The sequence below is a fragment of the Narcine bancroftii genome, chromosome 10 (genome assembly GCF_036971445.1).
Source record: "Narcine bancroftii isolate sNarBan1 chromosome 10, sNarBan1.hap1, whole genome shotgun sequence".
In the NCBI taxonomy this organism is placed as follows: domain Eukaryota; kingdom Metazoa; phylum Chordata; class Chondrichthyes; order Torpediniformes; family Narcinidae; genus Narcine; species Narcine bancroftii.
In genome coordinates this window covers 87,962,291-87,986,478 of record NC_091478.1, presented here as the reverse complement: position 1 = coordinate 87,986,478, position 24,188 = coordinate 87,962,291, and the positions used below count along the sequence as shown (strand labels likewise).

At 38.3% G+C, this 24,188-nt stretch overlaps 1 non-coding gene across 1 annotated transcript; it reads left to right on the top strand.

Annotated features, from left to right (window-relative positions):
* The first annotated feature begins 5,300 nt into the window (after positions 1-5,300).
* LOC138745118 (U6 spliceosomal RNA) lies at positions 5,301-5,407 on the top strand. Its single transcript, XR_011346046.1, has one exon. It is a non-coding gene; the product is annotated as a U6 spliceosomal RNA (small nuclear RNA).
* The last annotated feature ends 18,781 nt before the right edge of the window (positions 5,408-24,188 follow it).

Sequence of the window (24,188 nt, the reverse complement as noted above, 5' to 3'; positions counted from 1 at the left end):
TGTATAAAAATGTGGACCAAGTATATACTCAGAATCAAAATCAAAATTTATTGTTATGAACATGTCGCAAAATTTGTTGTTTTATGACACGGTCACAGTGCATGCTTTTTTATGAACCACCTTACAGAATAAATAAAAATAGTGCAAGAAAAAGAAAAAAAGGCAAGATAAGGTTGTGTCTGTGATTCATTGATCATTCAGGAATCTGATGACAGAGGGGAAGAAGCCGCCCTTGTGCCACTGAGTACTCATCTTCAGGTTCCTGTATCTTTTTCCCAATGGTAGCCAAGTAAAGAGGTCCTGGCCTAGGTGGTGGGGGTCCTTGAGGATAGAGACTGCTTTCTTAAGATACTCCCTCTCCTAGATGTCCTCGATAGACTGGTGATGTTGCAGGCCAAGTTTCCAACCCTGTGGAGGTTTTTCTTGCCCTGAGTGCTGGCACCTCCATACTAGACAGTGATGCAACCAGCCAGAATGGTCTCCACGATATACCTGCAGATGTTTTCGAGAGTCTTCAGTGGCATACCAAATCTCCTCAATCAGTATAGCTGCTGGTGAGCCTTCTTCGCGATTGCCTCGACGTGGAGACTCCAGGACAGATCCTCGGAGTTGTTGAATTTGAAGTTCTCCACTGCTGATCCCTCGATGAGGACTGGCTCGTATTCCTGATTTCCTCCTGAAGTCCACAATCATCCTCCTTGGTTTTGCTAACACTGGGTGTTGTTGTGATGCCACTCAACTACCTGATCTCTCTCCATCCTGTACGCTTCCTCTTAGCTGTTGGTGATTTTTCCGACAACTGTGGTGTCATCGACAAATTTGTAGATAGCATTGGAATTGTGCTCTTTTGAAAATGACTCTAGAATCAATTTCCACTGCCCTTTCATGCAGCACATTCCAAATGAGAGCCAACATGATGGTAAATTCACGGCTGGTGAATAGAGAAATGGAAAACGCTAGACGGAACTGCAGAGCATGTGTTGTTTCTATCTTTCATGATTACGATACTTTAAATTATTCTTCAGCTGACATTTATTTCAAAATCACAATTATATGAAAGCAGATTTATTTTAAATTCTTATGAGTAATTTATTATTCATGTTCTGCAAACGATAGCAAAGGTGGTTTGCTTTGAATCTTGGGCAGTTCCTTTACACCTCTCACTCTGATCAAGGTTAATCTTGATCTCATCTGTCCACAAGACTTTATTCTGCAGGCTATTTTAAATACTTCTTGGCAAATTGTAATCTGAACGTTGTTTCTGTGGCTAACTAATGGTTTGCATCTTGCAGTGCAGCCTCTGTATTTTTGTTCATGAAGTCTTCTGCGTACAGTAGTCACTGACATATCCACACCTGCGTTTTTTCCTAAGGTGTGTTTCTGATCTGTCAGACATACATTTGGGGATTTTTGTACATTATGATGAGAATTATTTTGTCATCAGCGGTGGAGATCATCCTTGTAATACCAATCCCTTTGCGGTAACTGAGCTCGGCAATATGCTCATTCTTCTTAATGATGCTCCACGCTGTTGATTTTGGTCATCCTGAGGTTTCATTCTTGTTTTTCTGCCTCGTAATGGCTTCTTTGACTTTCATTGGCATAATCCTGTTCCTCATGTTGAAAAATGGCAACTACAGACCCCAAAGGTGATCAAAAGCTTAGAAGCAAGCCAAGCTCTCTTAAACCTGCACCAATGAAGCAATTAAACATAGGTGAGTTTACTGGAATGTGCACTTTAATTACATGTGAATTGTTTGATTAGAAATTTAAAACTGTAGAGCATAGGGGCAAATAAAGTAAAGAAATCTCTTTGTCCCAAGCAAAATAAGCAATCCCCTCCTCTAGGATCGCACGCCATATCTTTTCACTTGCGGAAAATCGCTACCGTCTACACAAGGCAATCATCATAATTTGATTAAAATATCCATCTTGATTACCAGAACTCATAAATTCTCTTAAAAATTGGGCTACTTGCTTAATTGTCAGTAATGTATGAAACGATGCAGCCAATGTCGCTAGAGACATCTGAAAAAGATGAAACATATCAACATATGTGCGCATAAAATTCCCCATAAGGCTGGGATTCTTGCATCGCAGATCGCTTGCTTATTCATTTAATACTTCACTTCCAAATTAAGTTTTGAAATTGTTTTGGAATATGAATTTGTATTCCCAGAAATGCCAGCTATATCAGAAAAGGATAATTTCCTATCAAAAAAATAAATAACTGAGACACCACTCTGCGCACTTCAGCCGCAACTGAGCTCAGGTAGTTAGATATACATGATGGAGCAAGGACGCCCATGTAGGCCTGAAAGACTCCAAAAGAATTGAAGAGTCTTGGCATCATTATCACAGTCAAAATGCCTCTCAGAAAATTTGTTTTTCTAAATCAGCCTTCAGCATCTGAAAGAGGATTTTTTTAACCTGATAGTTCAGACAAGTTGCATTTCTGGAGCTGTCAGAATGATGCTTCCAAACTAGAAGATAACATTTAATGATTTTACATCATTCATTCACAGCACAGAATTGCAGAAAATTCCTGGTTCAAGTGGGTTTTAATAACATTCATAATTCTTTAATGAATCTGAAGTGGGAAACAGATGGAGTGGCTTTAATTAATGCATGCACAAAATAAGAGAGAGAAAAGAACAATTTGTGAAATCATGTTTTTTTCCATCATGCTTTTTCCAATCTGTGGTTTTCAAGTACATGGGCAAGTATGAGTGTAGCATCCAATAAGCTACATTCTTGCTCTAGCACTAAAAGTGCAGTATAGTATGACCCATGCAGTATAACATTTTCTGAAATTCAGTTTGATTTGTGTTAAATTTTGGAAACAGTAGAAGAAACATAGATAAACATAAACAAGAAACAGTATAATCCCATTATCTGGAATTCAAGCAACCAGCAAAAACATGGGAGAAGATAATAGGTAAAAAATAGGAATGTTTAAAATTGACGCCCTGTAGCACTATCGATCGACCACATTAGACAAAGAGTTGTGATTAATAGGCTTTAATCACCTTAAGACATCAACACATCTCACATTTTGCTTGCTCGGTGTCAAGGTAGGTACGGTGGGAGGAGTTTTGGCGTAACAACCTTGATAATGATCTCCAGGAGGGAGGAGTCACAGGGTCTGGGGCAGACCAGCTCAAACAATTCATACATAGAGTGGTTCCACCACACACCCACAGCAAATAGTTTGACAATCACGCATCACACAGTTTCAAGCAACCAGAAAATTCACTTATCGAGCAGCTAGCAATCCCCATAGGTGTCGGATACTATACGGTTTTACTATACGTGGATGAAGCAGAACCCAGGTTAAATTGGTTTATGATCATTATAAGGGAAATTGCAGCGATTAGAATATTGAACCAAGAAAAATAGGATCAACTTTTCAGCTTAGAGACCCTATGTCAAAGTTATCTTCCCATGGATATTTTTGTTTTTTGTTTTATATTTCTAGCATCTATATATATTTTTAACGATATATTGCTTGAATATCTACATTATTGAGGGAACACCTGGAGGCTGCAGCTGACATTGTAGACAACTTCAGTTTGATGGATTTTTCTGGGTGGGTGGTCTGTACTGGCATGAACAATGCAGGTAACTTACAGAGCAGTTAGATTCACAGATCCATTTCCATTGATGATATGGTGTCTTGGCCAGGGGCACGCTCAGAACACAGGCAAGATCTCACCATGAAGCGGGATCCAGGCTAACGTCAAAGCTAGTGCTGCTCTGAAATTAAAGAGAGCCTTTAGTTTAAGAAAAATGTTATCTATGCAGTTTGTTGATCATTGTTTCAACAGGAGTAAGGATCATTATTGTTCATATCAATCCATTAGGAGATTATATTCTGCTTTTTATTTGTTTAGATATAAGTAATCTTTCCAGTAGACTTATTTATTTGAATAATTGTTTCAATGAGACATGACAGCATCGCCGAGTATGAGACATTCAAGGATATATCAAAAGAAAATAATTAATAATTTAGAAACTTGATGATGTGGCTTCATACGAAATGTTTTCAATTTTTTTTACCATTATTGTCATCTTGAGACAATGAATTGTTAGCAAATGGTGACATTAAAAGGTTCAAATAAATGAGATTATATTTACAATAGCACAGCGATATGGTCAGAAAATAGATTCAAATAGGAATAGCTTTACATCCTATTTTCTCTGGCAAAGATGAGTTGAACATTTGGAAAATAGAATGCAAATGGAAAGATTGAAAAATCTTTCAGCTGCTCCCATTGGGAAGGAGATACAGAAGTATCAGATCAAGGCTGAGAAACAGTTTCTTCACACGGGCAGTGAGAATGCTGACCGCCCAATGGAACTGCTCACTCTAACCATCCGAGACTCTTCATGAAACAATATTTACTTATTTATTTGTGTATATCAATAATTGTCCTGCATATATATTGTTTGTATGTGTGTTAAGTCTGGTTGTGTGTCTGCATGTTTTTTTAACCGAGAACCGAAGAAGAACAGGTTGTACTTGTGCAGTCAAATGACAATAAACTTGACTTGATTTGACTTGTAAAGCTATTCATCCTATTCTAACAGTCAATTCAAACTTGAATGACAAATACCTTAATTCCATTTGTTCATCCTTAATCCATTTCCAGAGGTAAATTTATCCAACAAAAAAATTTAATGACTTCAGTCTCAGGCAATTCAACAGATCCATCTTTCCAATGGCATCTTAAGAAATCTCATACACTTAAAATCTTAAAGTGTATTCTGTCATCTTGGGCATAAATATAAATAGTTTAAAAAAAAGTGAGGGTGAAGAAATGATGGGTAGTTCACTCGAACTAGACTGAAAAGGACACATTTATTCCAGCTCTTTATCCATTCATGCTGACTCACTTCACTCAGAACTCTGGGCTCTTAATTTATGTACCAGTCACTTAATACTACCTGATTAAATATCTTTTGCAAATTTAAATACCCTACATCTACATTCCCCTTGCAATGTAAGAAAGGTAATCTTTATCAATGACATTTATGTATTACATCCCCTCAAAACTGATCAGCAAACTCCAAGACCTGGAACTCAACACCCCACTATGTAATTGGATCCTTGATTTTCTTACCCACAGATGACAATCAATGAGAATTGGTTAAAAAAAAACATCTCCTCCACAAACTCTAGCAGTCCTGGAGCACCACAGGGCTCCACCACAGCTCCCTCCTCTACTCATTTTACACTTACAACTGTGTGGCTCAGTAGGACAACAACACCATCTACAAATTAATTGACTATACCACAGGTGCTCGCTTCGGCAGCACATATACTAAAATTGGAACGATACAGAGAAGATTAGCATGGCCCCTGCGCAAGGATGACATGCAAATTCGTGAAGCGTTCCATATATTTAAAATTTAAAAAAAAAGAAAACAAGAAAAAAAAATAGAAAAATTTTTTTTTTAATTTTAAAAAATTGACTATACCATAGTAGTGGGTTGTATAAAAAGGGTCAATGAGTCAGCGTCCAGGAAAACTTGATCAAATGGTGTACCAACAATAACCTCGCACTCAATGCCAACAAAAGCAAGGAGCCAATTATTGACTTCAGGAAGGGTAAACCAGATATGTACAATCCAGTTATCTTTAGAGGATCAGAGATAGACCAGGACAGCACAGGTCAAAGTAGGATTAAATCAATCGATTTCCAATGTTATCATTCCAAAGCCAATTCAACCTCAAAGAGATACTCACCTTGACAGGGCTTACTTAATCAAGTGAATAAGCCAACAAGATATATGTATGCAATTATTATCAGTGCATGATCAGTGGCCTGTTGTGACTTTTAGTTTATTTGATATGTCTCAACATATAAATACTATGAAATTTAAAGCTAAAAACCAGCCATCTGGCATGATTTATCCTGTACAGCACTGAATATCCTTAGCAACTTGTGAACAAAATGTTTATAACATCGACAAAATTATTCTTGTCGCTTTTTAATCTGTAAATTCATTTGGACAGAGTTGTCGAAAAAGTCTTGCACGTTATTGAAATAATTCTTCATGAATAGCACAGAATTCAAATGTTGTGCGAAAAAATTGACAAAAAATTTAAATACTGAAATAAATGCCTCTGCTATCAATGGTAGTGATACAGGAAATCAAAATATTTAAGGAAGAAGCATAATTTAACAATTTGTTTGCTTTTCATTTATACAGTGGCTACAAACTGGTCATTATTTTCCTCCAGTGTTCTAAGTGAGAGTGGAAATATATTTTGCCTCGTATTAAGTCAATACCAGATGGCGTTTGATTTAAGGGAGATACATTGTGCCTGAATGCCAAAGATATCCAAATGGACAGCATTTGAGGTAGTTCAGATTTCCTCAAAATAAAAAAAAAAGTTTATATCCTCACTGGAACCTGAAAATCTCTCTTACGTCAAATGTACTTAGATGAAAAAAATCTTTAACTAACATTTCTTAAAAGGCTCACTGGGGAATTAAATTTACATTATATTTATTAAAGCCTGTTTTTACCAAAGATCTGTCCAGAATATTTTTGCTGAGGGAGATTTTCTATCATGAGCTGATGTGTCTATGAATGGCATTGAGTATTCTTGAAATTAAGACCTTTATGTCTGAGAATAATTTAAACACAGGAAAAATATTATTCAAAATATGTTCCAAGTAATTTGCTGAAGCCATAAATGCAAATTAACTAAAAATATTGTCTTTAACTTTTGAACAAGATATTTTAGTGAGATATTCCATGTCTATAATACTTTGTAGCATAATTTGGGCATAGCCAGCACGATTGGTGTAGCAGTTAGTGCAACATTGTTATTATGCCAGCGGTCAGGTCTGGTGTTAAAATCCTGCACTATTTGTAAGGAGTTTGTATGTTCCCCTACGTCTGTGTGGGTTTTCCCCAGGGGCTCCGCTTTTCTCCTACCATTCAAAATGTACTGAAGCTTATAGGACAATTGGGTGTAATTGGCAAGGGCTCCTGGGCCAAAAGGGCCTGTTACCATGCTGTCTGTCTATCTATCTATCTATATATATATATATATCTATCTATAACATTGCATGCACACATGGAGAGACAAAAAGCAATTGCATTCATGTCACATACGTGTCAGACAAAGAAAACTATAAAGGTTGCTGGGTTCGAATCCAGCGTTCTCTATAAGGTGTCTGCATGTTCTCCCCATGTCTGTATGGATTTCATTCAGTTGCTCCAGTTTTCTCAAACTGTTCAAAACTCACGGGGGTTGTAGGTTAATCGGTATATTTGGGGCGCACAAGTTCTTGGGCTGGAAGGTCGTTACCGTGCTGCACGCCTAAATGTAAATTTTAACTATCCTTGATATTCAATGGCCTTGCCACTGCTGAGTTTTCTATTATCAACCTTTTAGGAGACACCATTCATCAAAACATAACTGGATTTACTGTGGCTGCAAGGGTCCATTAAGCTTGTGAACTTGCTGATACATGGAAGAAAATCTCGACAGGAACCTATCCTCACAAAACTAGGTCCACTTTTTGGCTAATAGAAATTAAAAGTACACATGGCTTTATGGGTCTCTTCAAGTAAACATGCCTTTATGGGTCTCTTCAAGTAAACATGCCTTTATGGGACTCTTCAAGTAAACATGGCTTGTCAATAAAACAGATAAAAAAGCCATTATTTTTAATAAATAATTACATTTGCTAAACCCTTCTATGTTAAGAGCAATTTGCACCTCAAAAATATTTTATATTTCAACAAAAATCATCATATCTTAATTCCATCTATTGTCTCCAATATGTTTCATACCCTTGGCTAGCATATGTCTACCAATATCAGATTGAAATCGTTAATTGAACTGTTGTTTCCATGAAGAGTGGATCATGCTACTACAATTCTTTGTGAGAAATGTTGTCTAACTTTTTGCTTGAATTTCTTGGTCTATAACCATACATCTATGTAACTAAATTGAGACAGCATAACTTTAGCAAAACATACACAGAAGCTCCTGGGTTATAAATGAATTGACTTTCAGAAATCTGACTTTATCCAAATTTTCCCACAGATTTAAAATAATTTTTCAACCCAGAAATAATAATAATACAATGTTTAATGATATTTATGAATTTCTGTATACAGCACATATTCCATTAGTTAATTTATGGTTAGTGTTTTTATTCAATAATTTTTTTTAAATTATAGCAAGTGTACATCAAGAGATATGATATGGATAGCTGCAGAAAATAGAGTTTCTGTCTCATAAAGAAATCAACTTGAAGGAACAGAACCCTCACATAACAAGAGGACTATCTGCATACATCTTTTTTATCCTTTTATCGTGTGCCTCAAACATTCTATTAGCCATTGATGGTTTTTTTTTGTACTTTTCTCAAGAAATGTGAACATACAAATGACGTTTGGCCTTTATGGGTACCACACCCTGCTGAACGTAGTACTGAGATCTTCACAAGGACATCACCTCAGCCACTCAACCTTGCTCTACCATTCAGTGAAATCATGGCTCACCCCATGGCATGACTTTCCTGTATGAACTCCATACCCCGTGATATCCTGGACTTAAATATAATCTGTGGCTGAGCCATCACAGTTCTCTTGGTAGAGGGTTTCAAGATTCACTACTCTCTGGGTGAACAAATGTCTTATCTCAGAGCTGAATGACTAACGTTATTTTGAGACCATGACTCTTGCTCGAAACCCTGTCAAAATGGTTCCACTCCATTTGGTGTGGTAGTTAAAATCTCAAAAAATCAGCAAATTTGTCAAACATGATTTCCCTTTCATAAATCAATGCCACTGCTCAACCCCTATTCTTATTTTATTGATCTCCCGTTATCATTTCTTCAATAATAATTTGAGCAATTTCCCCACTACTGTTGCCAGATTAATTCATTCATATTTTCTCATTATCTCTCTCCTATTATTTCTTTCACAAATAATGGGATAACATTTGCAAGCTTCTAATCTGTAGGTAACATTTTAGACCCTTTGAAAAATTTTTATTACAAGCTCGTGTTTTATTTAATGAGTTCACTTTGGGGGTTTTCAGTTTTCACAACATTCACAGGTGGAGTGGCTCCATTAAGTACGAACCATAAATAAAGTAATTCTCTTAACTAAGAACAAAAGAACAATGGTGTTTATCCATGGAAAAAACAGATGCTGAGAGAGAGTCATGATTGAGTCATGTGAATGGAATACTTACAGAAACTGTAACTCAGTACTGATCAGCCAGTCATCTGATAAAACACAGAGGTGGAATGACTCTGTGAAATGGACAATTCTGCTAATTCTCCTTGTCAGGGGAGTTATTGAAACTGGCATGATCATTGTAGTGGTCATTTTGATTGACCGATATCTGGATAAAGGAAGCAGGATCATTGCTGCATTTGCATCATGACCATTTTGATGGTAATTTCATCTGATCCATGCCTGAGCTTTGGAAGCATCATGGAAGTCACACATTTAGTTTGCCCTATGCAAGGAAAAGAGGAATTGTGACAGCTATTCGTATGAAAGGACATTTCTCTGGAAGCAACTTGACAAGGATTCATGAGTTTTTGGCAATCAGATCACTCAGTCTCTCACTCCTTCATGTTTGTACATAGTTGGAGTAGATTTAAGTAAGATGTTTTACTAGTAGTAATTATTAATAACTATATTGTTTTAAAAATAACACTGTCTTGGTGAATTTCTATTGCTGCCGGTCTGCAACATAACAGATGAGAATCAATGGACTCACATGAGGCTACGGACTGCTGGAGACTGGCTCGAGTTGACTGAATGGGTACCAGGTATCGGAACTAAGATGTGAGAGGGTGCTGCTAGAGGCTTCCTGATCGTGTCAGAGGTTTGCATCTGGAGCTCAGGATGCTGATGGTTTGGTATTGTGGCGATGGAGGCGATAGGAGTGCTGGAGACAAAGCTTTGAATCTTCATTTAATCTGGGTGGGCTTTCACTTGCTTCTGTTTCTCCGGCTGCAAAGGGCGCTAATCGAAAATCTTTGCCTCTCAAAGGAAATTTAGGGCAATTTTACATTTTCTGGTTTATTACATGATGATAAAATAATCTTGAATTTTAAATTTATACATGCAGCATGATAACAGACACCTTTGACTTCAAGCCGGACAAGTCCATCCAATCGACCTGCAATCACTGTACATTTTGAAGGATGGGAGGAAACTGGAGCACCCAGAATAAACCCACACAGACATGGAGAGAATGCGCAAACTCCTTTCAGATAGTGTCAGATTCACTAATCGCTATGTTAATCATGTCACCCTATCTTGAATCTTATTCATTTCTTAGTACCTTATTAATAATGAGAATTTTCTCTCTCTGACTACTGCTCTCTATTATTTCCATGCTTATTTTTTTCTGGCAATACAGATATAACACAATAATTGGCCTTTCTGACCCACGAGCTTATGCCCATGTAACCCATGAAATTACTGTCTCCTCCATGTCTTTGGAACATGAGATTATGCCAGCACCCAGAGGAAAGCCTCACAGACATGGGGGAGAACATACAAATTCCTACAGACAGCACCAGATTGAAATCAGGGTTGCTGGCAGTATTACAGCCTTGAGCTTATGCTAAATTGACCGTGATTGATGAGCCCTTCTTTCAGAACTCTCCAAACATCTTTGATTCAGAATGCAGGATCCAACCATGATAATTTGTGATATCCCCTTGGAGATATTCTCCTCCAATTCAAACCATTTGTCTTTCACCAATTGTTCACAGTTTCTTCATTGTTTGGCATCAATGTTTCTATTTGCTCCTACATCGCTGTCTATGTTGTAGAAAGCCACCAATCTCTCATCGTTACCATGGAGATCATTAATATTGTAAATTTCCCCATAGAAGGGACCTGTGTTAAGCATTTCTCCCTGAATGAATGGATGGCACTGGGTCTACAATTGGTCCGTACATGCCATATTTACAAACTTATCAAATATGCATTTTCACCTTTACAAACTGTAAATTAACACTCCATGTCTACATGCTCTAACACCAAATTATGTGGTTATTCAATAACTATTCTTCCAGATTCGCAGCCCAATGTTTATAGTACTTTTTCTAAATCAATTAACTGAAGAGCATTCATCAATAAGGTCACTGGCTATATTTATGCATCTGCTCACTCAACATCAATTAAATATTGGCTTTTCTGAAAGCACGAGTGATGGAGAGAACTTTTGTCACAGCACAGCTGGCGTAACGGTTAGCGCTTTGCCTTTACAGCACCAACAAACAGGTCCAGGGTTCAAATCCCGCACTGTCTTTTAGGAGTTTGTACGTTCTCCCCGTGTTTGTGTGGGTTTTCCCAGGGGGCTCCGGTTTCCTCCCACCATTCAAAACATACCAGGGGTGTAGGTTAAAGGGGTGTAAATTGGACAGCACAGACTCGTGGGCCAAAATGGCCTGTTAATGTGCTGTATGTCTAAATGTCAAATGTCTGTGGCCACAGATTTTTGAAGGTGTGATGAATAGCTGTTGCCATTAATAGCATCATTGAACTGCCTTTATTAAGTTTGACTCGCCAATGGAAATTCTGTATCTTTTAAAAATATGGTGTTATATAAATTTTAGTGCTGAATCCTCTCTATTTCAACTTTACAACATTTATAATTATATTATCACAATTGATTACCATTTCGGAAGTGACTTATTTCAAAGCAGAAGGCTGGAAATTAGCTTGAGCTATTGTTGCTTCAGGCACAGAACGACACACAGAAAAGTTACACTCATTTGCATGGTCAGTGGTAACATTATAAAAAGTAACAGGAATGAAAGCATAGTCAATCAATGCTGCCACGTCAGCGTGAGAACAGCAAGTATATAATCTTGTTTTTCTGAGCTGTAACCCAAATGCAATGGCTCAAATTTATCCGTCGTGTTTCAGTGCCTTTGCTCTTCAATAGTTTCAGCGCTCATGCACACAAGTGGAGATCCATAAAGAAACAAAACAAATCATTAAATGGATACCCCTTCATCATTTATGAATTGTTAATTAACTAACTCACACTACGTCTACAATGTCTTTGTTGGCCAGAATTCAACAGTGCTTAAAGAATAAACTCTAAAATTTCAGGTCTTAATAATTGATGTGTATTCCTGTTTACTTCAGCACCTCATGGCCAAAGATTGTTTCCAGAGTGGAACATAATTTAAATATCAAATTATTGGACAGTGAATTTAACCAGCTGTTCATTAATGATGATTTCACGTCATCCAGAAAATTGGACTAGATTATTCAAGGAGAACCTGTCAGTTGGGATTCCTGGATTTAAAATAAAATTAAAGGGCTGCTGCAAAGGCAGTGATTCGACTCCTGGAATAGGTCTCAGCCAAGTGTTAGTCCCACAGTTATTAGCATTTCTTCCTCTCAGACACCTATACAGACCTTATCATACTGGTGATTTCCCCAGCTTGGTGTAACAACCAACTATCCCTTGCTAATATTCAAAACGTTTGACACAGCACCGAACCAAACCCCCAAGCCCATGCCCAAAACAGGTCGAATGCCAGACTTTTTTGTTCTAGACAATGGTTCATGGCTCACCATGTTTTCACGATGTGGATGAAGATGGCCGTCGAAAGGTCATCAGGGTATTCCATGGGCAGGTCCTCAGGATGCATTGCCTGACTGCGTTTCCACCTTGCAAGCCTATCAATTTCGCAAAGCAACAAATGGTAAATGCACCTGCCCAAAACATCAAGCTCCAAGAGTGGAAGTGGAGCAATGAGCTCAAATGTTCTGCTGTGCCATGCAGGTGCCTCATGGGGGTTCAAAGATTATGGTTAATAATGTTTCCAAGAACTGCTACTGAAAAGAGTCAGTGCTATGATACAAGGGGCTCTTCAGTATTGCTCTTCCAATATCTGAATGAACCCAACAGTGTTCTCACACTGTCCTTACTTTGCACTAATCAATCCTTTTTTTTCTATATATTGCAATTCCACACTCAATAATAGTGCCCTTGCCTATCCATATCCAGCTCCAGGAGATGATCAGTCAGACTAACTGTGAAAGAAGTAAGGCATGAAAATCTGCAGACACCGTGGTCGAAGTAAAAATACAATGCTGGAGAAACAGGTCAAACAGTTTCCTTTATATAGCAAAGGTGAAAATACATAACTGGTGTTTCAGGATTGAGTTCGCCATCAAAGGTGTGGAAAAAACCCTTCTCACTGGTGTAAGTGAAAGAATAGTGAAGGCTGTAACTAGCAGGTAAATTGAGATTAGATTTCAGGTTTATTGTCACAGTTACATCACATAGAACTCTGAGATTCTTTTGTCTGACAGGTGAGGTTGAATTACCATTTATTGGTAGTGCAGAAAAACTGTTCTCAATGTACACATGTTTACAAACTGACTGTGCAATTCCAAGAAAAAATATTAAAAGAAGTCCTTTAAATAAGTTTGTGTTGAGGAGTCAGAAGGTGGAAGGGTAGCCCCTGTTCCTGGACCTGGTGGTGCGAGTGTTGTGGCACCTATACCTCTTTCCTGATGGTAGCAGCGAGAACAGATTGTGTTCTGGGTGGTGTGGCCCCAAGATGATTGCTGCTGCCCTCCAGCGACAATGTTCCCTGCAGATATTCTCAATGGTGATCCCCTGGGCTTGTCCACTACATATTGAAAAGCTTTACCCCAGTGGTTCTCAACCTTTTCCTGTCCACTCACATACCACTTTAAGTAACCTCTATGCCATCAGTGCTCTGTGATTAGAATGGATCACTTAAGGTGGTATGTGAGTGGGAAGAGAAGGTTGAGAACCACTGGCTCTAGACCCAATTATTACTGAAATATTTTGCTTGAGAAAAATTGTCATTGCCCCATTTCCTTTGGAGTTATAAATCTGTCAATTGGGTATGGTTAAAACAGTGGTTTTTCAAACTTTTTCTTTCCACCAACATACCACCTTAAGCAATCCCTCACTAATCACAGAGCACTGATGGCATAGGGAATACTTAAAGTGGAAAATGAGTGGAAAGAAAAAAGGTTGAGAATCACTGCTTTACATTCAGGGGTATTGGTGTCCCCATAACAAACCATAATGCAGCTGGTCAGCACACTTTTCAGCACACATCTGTGGAAATTTGCCAGGGTCTCTAATGTCACACCAAACCTCCACAAATCCCTGAGGAAGTAGAGGCACTGAAGTGCTTTCTTCGTAATGCCATTGGTGTGTTGGGTCCAGGAAAGATCCTCTGAGATAGTGACTCCCAAGAATTTAAATTTGCACACCCTCTCCTCTTCTGATCCCCCAATGATCACTGGATCATACACCTCTGGTTTTGTCTTCCTGAAGTTAACAATCAGTTCCTTGGTTTTGGTGATATTGAGTGCGAGGTTATTGTTGGTGCACTATTCAGCCAAGTTTTCAATCTCCCTCCTGAATGCTGACTCATTGCCCCCTTTTTACAACCCACTACCATGGTATCATCGGTGAATTTGTAAATTGTGTTGTTGTCGTACTGAGCCACACAGTCATAGGTTTATAGAAAGTGGAGTGGGTGCTCTGGTTTCCTCCTATCCTTCAAAACTTTGATCAACTGGGTGTGAGTGGGCAGCATGACTCGTGGGCCAGAATGGCCTGTTACCATGTTGTTATGTCTAAATTTTTAAAAATAATTAAAGTTACAATCATAGCATGCATCCATTGTTGTAACAGAAACTTAGACTCATTGTTAACTAAGTTAAACTTACAGACTATTTTCTAATCAACCTTTATTTTTCTAGCAACTAGATCTTTGTAACTCCAGTTCAGTAATCTAAACAGTAAAACCAAGTTAATGGTTTCTGTAATCATATCCATTGAGAGTATAAATCAGCTTTGACTGGTCTCCTGATGCACATCAGTTTTAATAAATCGCCCATTGTTTTGAACTTCTCGTGGTACTTCTATTTGCTCCTACATCGCTGTACCCAGTATAATGTAACAAATAAACTTAAACTTACTAATTCAGGCCAAGTTGATGCTGTAATGTTGCCTGAAGCACCAGTACATCATTCAAAATGCTCAGTAATAGACTCTTCAAGCAATGTCACACAGTCTATGTTATATTGTGTCTCTTTTCAGAACATCTATTCACCCCACATTTCATGCCATCCAATGTCAGCATCTTCAATGTCTGACCCACAAGGCAAACCCTCAAATTGGAAGGATTTCTTTTAAGAAAATGATCGTCTTTGTAAGTCGTCAACAGATTTTAACCAGTACGACTACAGCTTTATCATGTGCTGGAACAGTTCTTTTATTTTAAATTGTTTATGCTAACACTGCAGTCTAAATGTGGGTCTTACTCAATGAACAGTGAGTGGTCTGAGAACTGCATTATCAGCTCCAATGGTTCCATGATATGGACTAGAATTTAGGGGAAAGGTAAACAAACAAGTGAAAAAAAAACTCAACTGGAAGTGCAACTAACTTTGGGGTTAATTAGATACTCCGGGTTAATTAAATACCTTGCAGCAGAGATCCCTGCTTCATGAAAGAGGCAGAGCATAAAGTCAAATCTTGCTGGTCCAAAGAAGGAACCAGCTGAGCACAAGTGTGAGAAAACTCTGCCATTTCCTCTCAGGAAATGGAAAGGACAACTTGCTTAATCAACCTCTCTGTGATGGGCAGTGAATTCTGCTGGCACACAGCTCCAGAAACACGGTTAACAAGAATCCCTTGTTAATGACTCCTGTAGAAGGGCACACGTCCAAACCATAAACTGCCTTTCATTTCCTATGGATGCTGCTACTTGAGGAACAGGGGTTCAATCCTAACCTCCAGTGCTGTCCATTTGGAGTTTGCAGATTTTTTCATGTTTTCTCCAGGCACTCTAGTCCCATTGGAACATAGATTAGTTAGCTACTTTAAATTACCTCTAGCACAGGGAGGAAGATAACTGAGAGACATGCAAGTAAGAATACATTAAAGGGCTTCATGGAAATAAAAGGAGGGGCACTTTGGTATGGCACAAAGGATCTACTTCCATCTCTCTATTAAATTTGCATACAGCAAGGTCTCACATGTTTAAAACTATTCCAGAACACAATACCCCAATAACTGCATTCATTGCCTAGATGAGGAGACCCATGCACAAGTCAAAAAGACATCCAGATATTGCACATGCTATTTGATCTGAGGCCTAAATCCAGTTGTGCACTCGTCTTTAGAAAAAGCAGTTCAACGATTACATGATTTTTTTTAAACCACATAATTTACTCTCTTAAAATGAAATTAGATACTTCAAACATCCAACAAACAGCAAATTATCTTATTGAGTGTTAACCTATTGCTCCTTTTGTAAACGTGCTCTGTGCTCTTCACAATTCAGCTCACTGACTTTGTTTAGTATATTCACTTTCTCAAGACATATCCTGATTGACATTTCTCCCAAATTTTACTTTGCATGACTTCAAATAAGGAGATATGTAAAGCAGTCTTCAAATTCACCATCAATTCTTTGTGCCAATGCATAAAGTTAAGATTATCAATTACATCTGACCAACCATAAGAACCATAGAACCAAAGCACACCACTCTGATCTTCAAGGGGACCAATTTTACCCAATGGAACTCTTTCTTAACAGGGATTTTAAAATGACTTTAATACAGATTTGGATGTTTTGATGGCATTTAGCCAAACAAGATTTGGTTGATTCTGACTCAGTTAATCAGAAGTGTATTGGACTGTGATGAGATTTGTGTTGTTTTAATCTGATTTAAACAGAATCATGGTCTCAGCTGACCACTGATTTCTAAATAAAGACAACAAATATTACAGATTAATACCAAAAATGGATTAGTTTTGGGTGATTCTGATTGAACAAGATAAGGCACCCGGTAAAATAATGTACTTTTGTGGAGAGATGTCATCACATCGCACATGACTGTTATTGACTGTACAAGAGGTTTGTTGTGTCAGACTGATTACAAAATATGATCAGGACTTTTGAGCAAGCATGAGTATGATTTGATGATCTGCAATTAACCACCAAAGACAATAAATTCTGGGGATTAGGATCCTGGTTGAACATCTGAAGTATTTTAAAGAATTCCTCATTCCAGGTTTATAAAGTGCCTGAAAAAAGCCAAGTGAATGTACCTTCTGTAGTCTGTAATATGATTATTTGTGGAGGAAACATGCCATTAACTGAACATTTGACAGGTAAACACAAAATTAAAAGTCTTGATATTTAACATTCCAACTTATTTGGCACAGTTCTCCACCATGTGGATTCCCAGGAATTTCCTCAGGCACTCTCATGGAAGACCATAGAATCAATCTTCTGCCCATGCTACACTGGAAGATTTGGAGATACTCACTTTCAAGTGAATGATATTTAATCTCAATGTTAAAATGATGATGATTAAATGTAAAACACCTTTACATTTTTGAGGCATACAATCTTATGTGAACAATACTTAGAAAAATATACTGTAATAAGATAACCAGATGATTTGAACTGAACTAAAATGTCAGTAATACACATTCAATATTAATTCGGCAACAATTTATAACAATTATTTTAAGACTGAGTTGTCTACAATTGAAATGTTTGGCAATGAGATACTGAGACTGAGTTAACCTTTCGTGACAGGACCCAGTAATCTAATACACAAGGTAAGAAGTTCCACAATGGTTCTTAACATTGCTTCTAATTGAACAGCCAGCCTGACCCAATGATAAGGTCATAAGTGACCTGAGGCAAGACTTTTTTTCAAAGTGGAGATTTGTTTTAATGCATATTTTCATCTTTGCCAAATGACTGTTGTGGTAAACTTTAATGTTGGAGCTGTTTTAAGCAAAGCAGTAAAGGCCAATGTTTACCACAGTGTATTAAAGTCTTGGCTTTTGCCAGAAATTCCAAAGTTCATAAAACTATAGAACATTACAGCACAGAAAACAGGCCCTTTGGCCTTTCTAGTCTGGCCTTTCACTTCTGCCAGTTCCACCGACCTACAACCATTACATATCCCTCCATTCCTCTCTCCATCCATGTATATGTCATAATTTGTCTTAAATGTTAAAATTGAACCATGTCAAACTATTGTTCTGTCTAATCCCACTGACCTACACCCGGTCCATATCCTTCCATACCTTTCCTATCCATGTACCTGTCCAAATTCTTCTTAAACATTAAAATTGAGCTTGCATTCACCACTGCAGCTGGCAGCTAACTTCACATTCCCACCACCCTCTGTGTGAAGAAATTCCCCCTAATGTTTCCCTTAATGTTCTCCCTAACCTTCTCCCCTTTCACCCTTAACCCAGGTCTTCTAGCTTGTATCTCACCTAACCACAGTGGAAAAAGCTTACCATATATGCCGTCATATAGGACAACTTGTTTGTAGGATGACTCCAGAATTTCCTCCCAAAATGTTGATTTTGAACAGTACCTTCTGTATAATATGACACCCCCCCCCCACAAAAAAAAATTCTGGTGCTTACTGCTTACCAATGGATACTGTTAAAAGCAAATCACAATATTTTACTAACAAATTATCATTTAAAGGTTTAAATTTTATTTTGATATTTTAAAATAAACCACAGTCGGCTCCTGCAACAGGCCTTTTGAAGCCTGCACAGAGCCCAGGGCAGTCGGACCAGGGGCATGGAGCCCATGGAGAAGCATTGAGACTTTGCTAAAAACAGGGCATGAGCGAGATTGCATCGGAGCTGACAGGTGCTGAGTCTTTGCTGTGAAGGTTCAAACACAAGAGTAAAGGATTTTACTTTTAAGGTGAAATGCTTAAGTTTCAGGATCATCCTGTATGACGACATATATACTTGCATTTACTCAATCTGTACCCATCATAATTTTGTATACCTCTATTAAACCTCCTTTTGTTCTATACTCCAGGGAATGAATTCCTAACTTATTTAACCTTTCACTGAACCTCCATTCCTTACGTCCCAGCAACATCCTAGTAATTCCTTTCTGTACTCTTTCAATTTTGTCGATATCCTTCCTGGAATTTGGCATGTGTTTCCAGTCATAAAGATTGCACTGTAAAAAAAACCCCAACAACCTCTAGTGTGTATGGATTTCCAAGTGCTTTGGTTTGTAGATTGTGAATCACTGTAATTGGCTGCTAAACGCTGGCCATCTGGTCAGACAACTGAAAAAATCAAATAACAATACAAGGGATTCCAAATACCCATGAATCAGGCAGCTTCAGGGGTGCAGGAAGCAGCAATTCATGATCTACAATTAATGATGTTTTAGCTCCAATGAAAGAAGGGGAACATGTGCAGTTCTTAAATAAACCCTGAAAAAGGTAGGGGGTATTAGGGGAAGGAGAATAGGAAAGAAACAAAGTGAAATTCCATGCATGGATTGCAAGGTAATAGCAATAGCAGTGGGACACACAAAGAAACTAAACCTGGGGTCAAAGAGTTGAAGATGCCAACAGCAGGGTTATAGCTGAATGTTTGAATTTATTGAAACAGACCTCTCAGCCATTCAAGGTATCTTCTGAGCTTGTCTAATTTGCCTGGAAGTTGCCCCATAGGGCACCCATGAAGCTGCTAAACATATTTTTAATGTTTTAATTGAACCAACCTCGTCTGATTCCTCTGGCAATTTGTTTCATAAGTCCATCACTCACTATGTGAAAACTTGGCTCTCAACTCTGCTTTCTGATCCCTCTCACTTTAAACCTATGCCTTTAGTTTATAATCCCCTTAACCTGGCAAAAGACTGTGACATCCTCCACATCTATGGCCCCATTGTGATTTTATAAACCTCCACAAGATCACCGCTCAGCCATTTTTACTCAAGGGAAAACTTCGCAGTGTATCCAGTTTCTTCTCGTAATCAAGCCTATGTCATTCCTGACAACATCTTTGTGAATAATTTCTGCACATGCCTAGCTTAATCACATCCTTCTGAGGGTGTGATGAACAGAATGGTACAAGCATGCCATATGCCTTCTTCACCACTTTGTTTTCCTGTGGCCACATTCAGGAAACAACATGATTGTATCCCTAAGTCTCTCCGATCTGCAACACTTCCCAAGACTTGGTCATTGTTTAACTTCCCAAATATGTCACTTTGTACTTATCTAAGTTAAATTCCATCTACCATTCACCTTCCCAATTGATCTAGATCCTATTATAAGCACAGACAGCCTTCTACAAAGTGCATTACAGTATCAAATTCTTTGTCACCTACGTTCACACCCAGATCCAATTCTTCAGCGTCACTATCTCGGGTGATCGCACCTGGACCCAACACACTTATGGCATCATGAAGAAAATGTGTCAGTGCCTCAGGAGTTTGCAGAGCTTTGGTATGACATTAGAACCATCAGAGTACATACAGTACATAACATCACATACATAGGGTGGCATGCATGTACAGCAGATAGCGCAACACTGTTACAGCACCAGCGATTGGGACTGGGGTTTGAATCCCACACTGTCTGTAAGGAGTTTATATCTTCTCTCCATATGTATGTCCATTTTCCCTGGAGGCATCGATTTCCTCCCACTGATGAAAATGTACCAGGGGTGTAATTGGGGAGGCACAGGCTCTTGGGCTGAATGCACCTGTCACCATACAGTACATCTAAATTTTTAAAAAATTAAAAACTTTGAGATTCTCTTTCCTCCTGGCCAGGAGGAATTTCTACTTATCAGTAACTGTAAACTATACTCAAGATAAAAAGATAGGTATACAAAAGAGAGAAATGTAAACAAAGAAAGAAATGTAAACAAATTGAATGTGCAATACTGAGAAAAAAAACAGTAATAAATAATATACAAAGTAAGAGTCTTTATATGAGTCCCTGATTGAGTTTATTGTTTAGCTGTCTGATGCTTGAGGGGTTAAAATATTGGGTCCAAGAAAGGCCTTCCAAGATAGTGATTCCCAGGAATTTAAATTTGCTCACCCTTTCCATCTCTGATGCCTCAAAGATTACTGGAAAACCTCTGGTTTTCCCTTCCTAAAGTTTATAATCAGTTCTTTGGTTTTGGTGACATTGAGTGAGAGGTCGTTGTCAGTGCACCATTCAGCCAAGTTTTCAATCTCCCACCTGTGTGCACACTCATCCAGCCCACCTCTGTAAATGGTGTAAATGGTGTTGTTGTGGTACCAAGCCACGCAGTTGTAGGTGACCGAGTAGAATTGGGGCTAAGGATCCAGTGCTGATGGTGATTTTGTGGGAGATGTTCTTACCGATCCAGATTGATTGGGTCTGGAGATAAGGAAATCCAGGATCCAATTACACAGAGGGATGTTGACTCTCGGGTCTTGGAGTTTGCTGATTAGTTTTGGAGGAGATGATGGAGTTGAATGCTGAACTGTCGTCAATAAAGAGCATCCTGATGTATGCATCTTTGCTGTCCAGATGTTCTAGGGTTTTGTGCAGAGCCAGTGAGATGGCATCTGCTGTAGACGTGTTGCTCTAGTAGGGAAATTGGAATGGATCTATGTCAACAGATTCCAGCTCTAATTAACAGAGAAACATGCACAAAATACCTTGCATCAAAAAAATACTTAATGAATGATACATGTCAGGTTTAAACTAAGGTCCCGTCATCATAGAATCCAGTCTTCAGCCAATGTGACTCATTCCACGCGATTTGAAGAAACAGCCAAATGCAGCCATTCCTAAGAGGACCGATAACATTGTAACTGAAGATAACTCCCAGAACAGGCCATCCAAGGAAAGCTGTTCCTGACTTCAACAATGGATTTTCCCAGATTTAAACCTCTATTACTAAGAATGCCAACAGAAAGTCTCTGCTAAGTCACCATCCTGATTTGAAGGTATATTATTATTGCTTCATCGGGAATCAATCAAATCCTGAAACTTGTCACCGGACACTTAATGAAGGTGCCACATCACCATCTTCTTAAATCCAATGATTAATACTGACTTTTGCCAGTGTTATCCAAATCCCATGAAGGAATACAGAAAAATCCCCATTATCTGACACTCAATCAACTGGAAACTCAAACAACTGGCAAAAAAAAACCATGAGAAAAAATAAATAAATAAATAGATAGAAATATAGTTTTAAATAAAAGTTTAAAATTGTGAAAGTAATTGTTCTCCAAAGCAACACACAATACCTTGGGAGCAAACATTCAGTCAGCGGAGTGCCTTGATCATGTCCCGCCCCCAGCAGTTGTTCGAATAAAGCTGCAGTAAAGTTGGATTTGAATAAAATAGATGAAGAACCGGCCAACACTGCACGCCGCTGAGGTGACTCTCCCAAAGTGTCTCCCTACTCCTGGCTAGTGAGAGTCTTTATCTTTATTAGTATATCATTAAGTATATTAGTAAGGGTTATCTGTAAACTTGGGGGGGTTAATTAAAACAGTGGCACAGTTAGCGTAGAGGCTAGTGCAATGCTGTAACAGCACCAGTGATTGAGGTTAGAATATAAAGGGAGCTGCACCGAGGGGCTGACTGGGACACTTGTGTGGAGGTGAGTCGGGTTGAGCTGAGAGTCTGACTGGGATAGCAGGATAAAGAGCCACTGGAGCGACTCTCTCAAAGAATCTGCCTATCCCTGTCCAGTAAGAGTCTATATCTTTATTAGTATTTGGCATATTAGTAAAGCTTTATCTATAAAGGGGTAGGGGATTAATTATGATGGCAGCACAGCGGTTAGTGCAACACCATTACAGTGCCAGTGACCGGGGTTCGAAATTAAATTTAAATTTTGTAAGTTACGGGAATTACTTGATTAAAATGAATTTTATATAATTAAAGATTTCAATACTGATTTTTTTTTTCTAATTACTTTACATTTTGCACTGTCTTTTGTCTTTTATACTCTTCGTTCTTGTAGTGCTACACCACCGGCCTACTGCAGGGGCAACCTCTGTACCTGCAGGAGTGTAAGGGGACAGGACAACACCTTGCCAGCTGTCAATCAGTCAGCCTGAATGGATCAAGCCCCACCCAGTAGGGTGTCAATTACCCTCGGGGATATAAGCCTGTGCCAGCCTCCGAGGCCTCACTCAGAGTTGCTACAGCTACAGCCAGCCTGGCTCTGTGGAAGTCTGTAGATTAAAGCCTGTTGTACAGTCTTTATCTTTGTGTGTGTCTGATTCTGGCTAACAGTGCACCACAGTTCTTTATGCAGGTGTATTAGTTAGGCATTGGAAGAGTGAGCGTCAGTCAACCAGAAACTTCACATTTTTGGCACCACAATCCCCATAGGTGCAGGATAATGGGGATTTTACTGTATATAATTGGTATGAACGTATGAGTCACACATTATTTGCAATTCAAGAATTCCATGGTTTGTTTTTTCAATTGAAATGAAAAAATGTTCAAATGAGATCACGGCTTCCATTTTCCCTTTCTTTACAATCATTTAATCTTTAATATATAAGCAAATGGTTTCAGGCTTTTATCTTATATTTCTTTAATAAGAACTGTGACTGATAAGAATCTGTGCATTTTATTGAACTCTTTATTATGCCACAACCATTCTCCACATTTTCAGGAGGCACCTCAAGGGATTTATTTTGATTTATAAACAAGCATTTTTCAATTATCTTTTAACTGGTGTAATATTCTCTTTCTATGAGAAGAAAATAATAAGTCTTAAAAAGAAATGGTAAGTTTAAAATGTTGAATGAATGTGCAAGCTGTAAGACCATGATTCAATTTCCATACTTTCAGAAACTTTAAGAGAACATAATATTCAGATAAATATTACTTTTTCCAAAAACAATTGTCAAAGAAGCTATTTAATTATTGAGGACAAAACTATGTATAAATGATCTATTGCTTTGAGGCTGTTTTACGTATATTTGAGGATTACGTTTGATAGCCCTTGAACTGTGTCCAGAGATCATCGTGCAGGATTATCCTCGACAGTCAAAGCAATAAGTTTTATATGGATCACAACAGAAAATAGGAGCAGGGGTAGGCCACTTTGCTATTCAACATGATCATGGATTATCTGCCCCAGGCTTGGCCCCTCTTCTGCTACATATCATTTCCTAATTGCTACACCTGCTGGCTAATCTATTGAATGCCTCTGGAAATGCAAATCCATTGCATCTTCCAGTTCCATTTTATATCCTCAAAGAGCGGTAGCAAGTCTGTCAAGCATAACCTCCCTTTCAAAAAGCCATTTTGATACTGCTTGATTAATTAATGATTTTCCAAGTGCAGAGGTATTA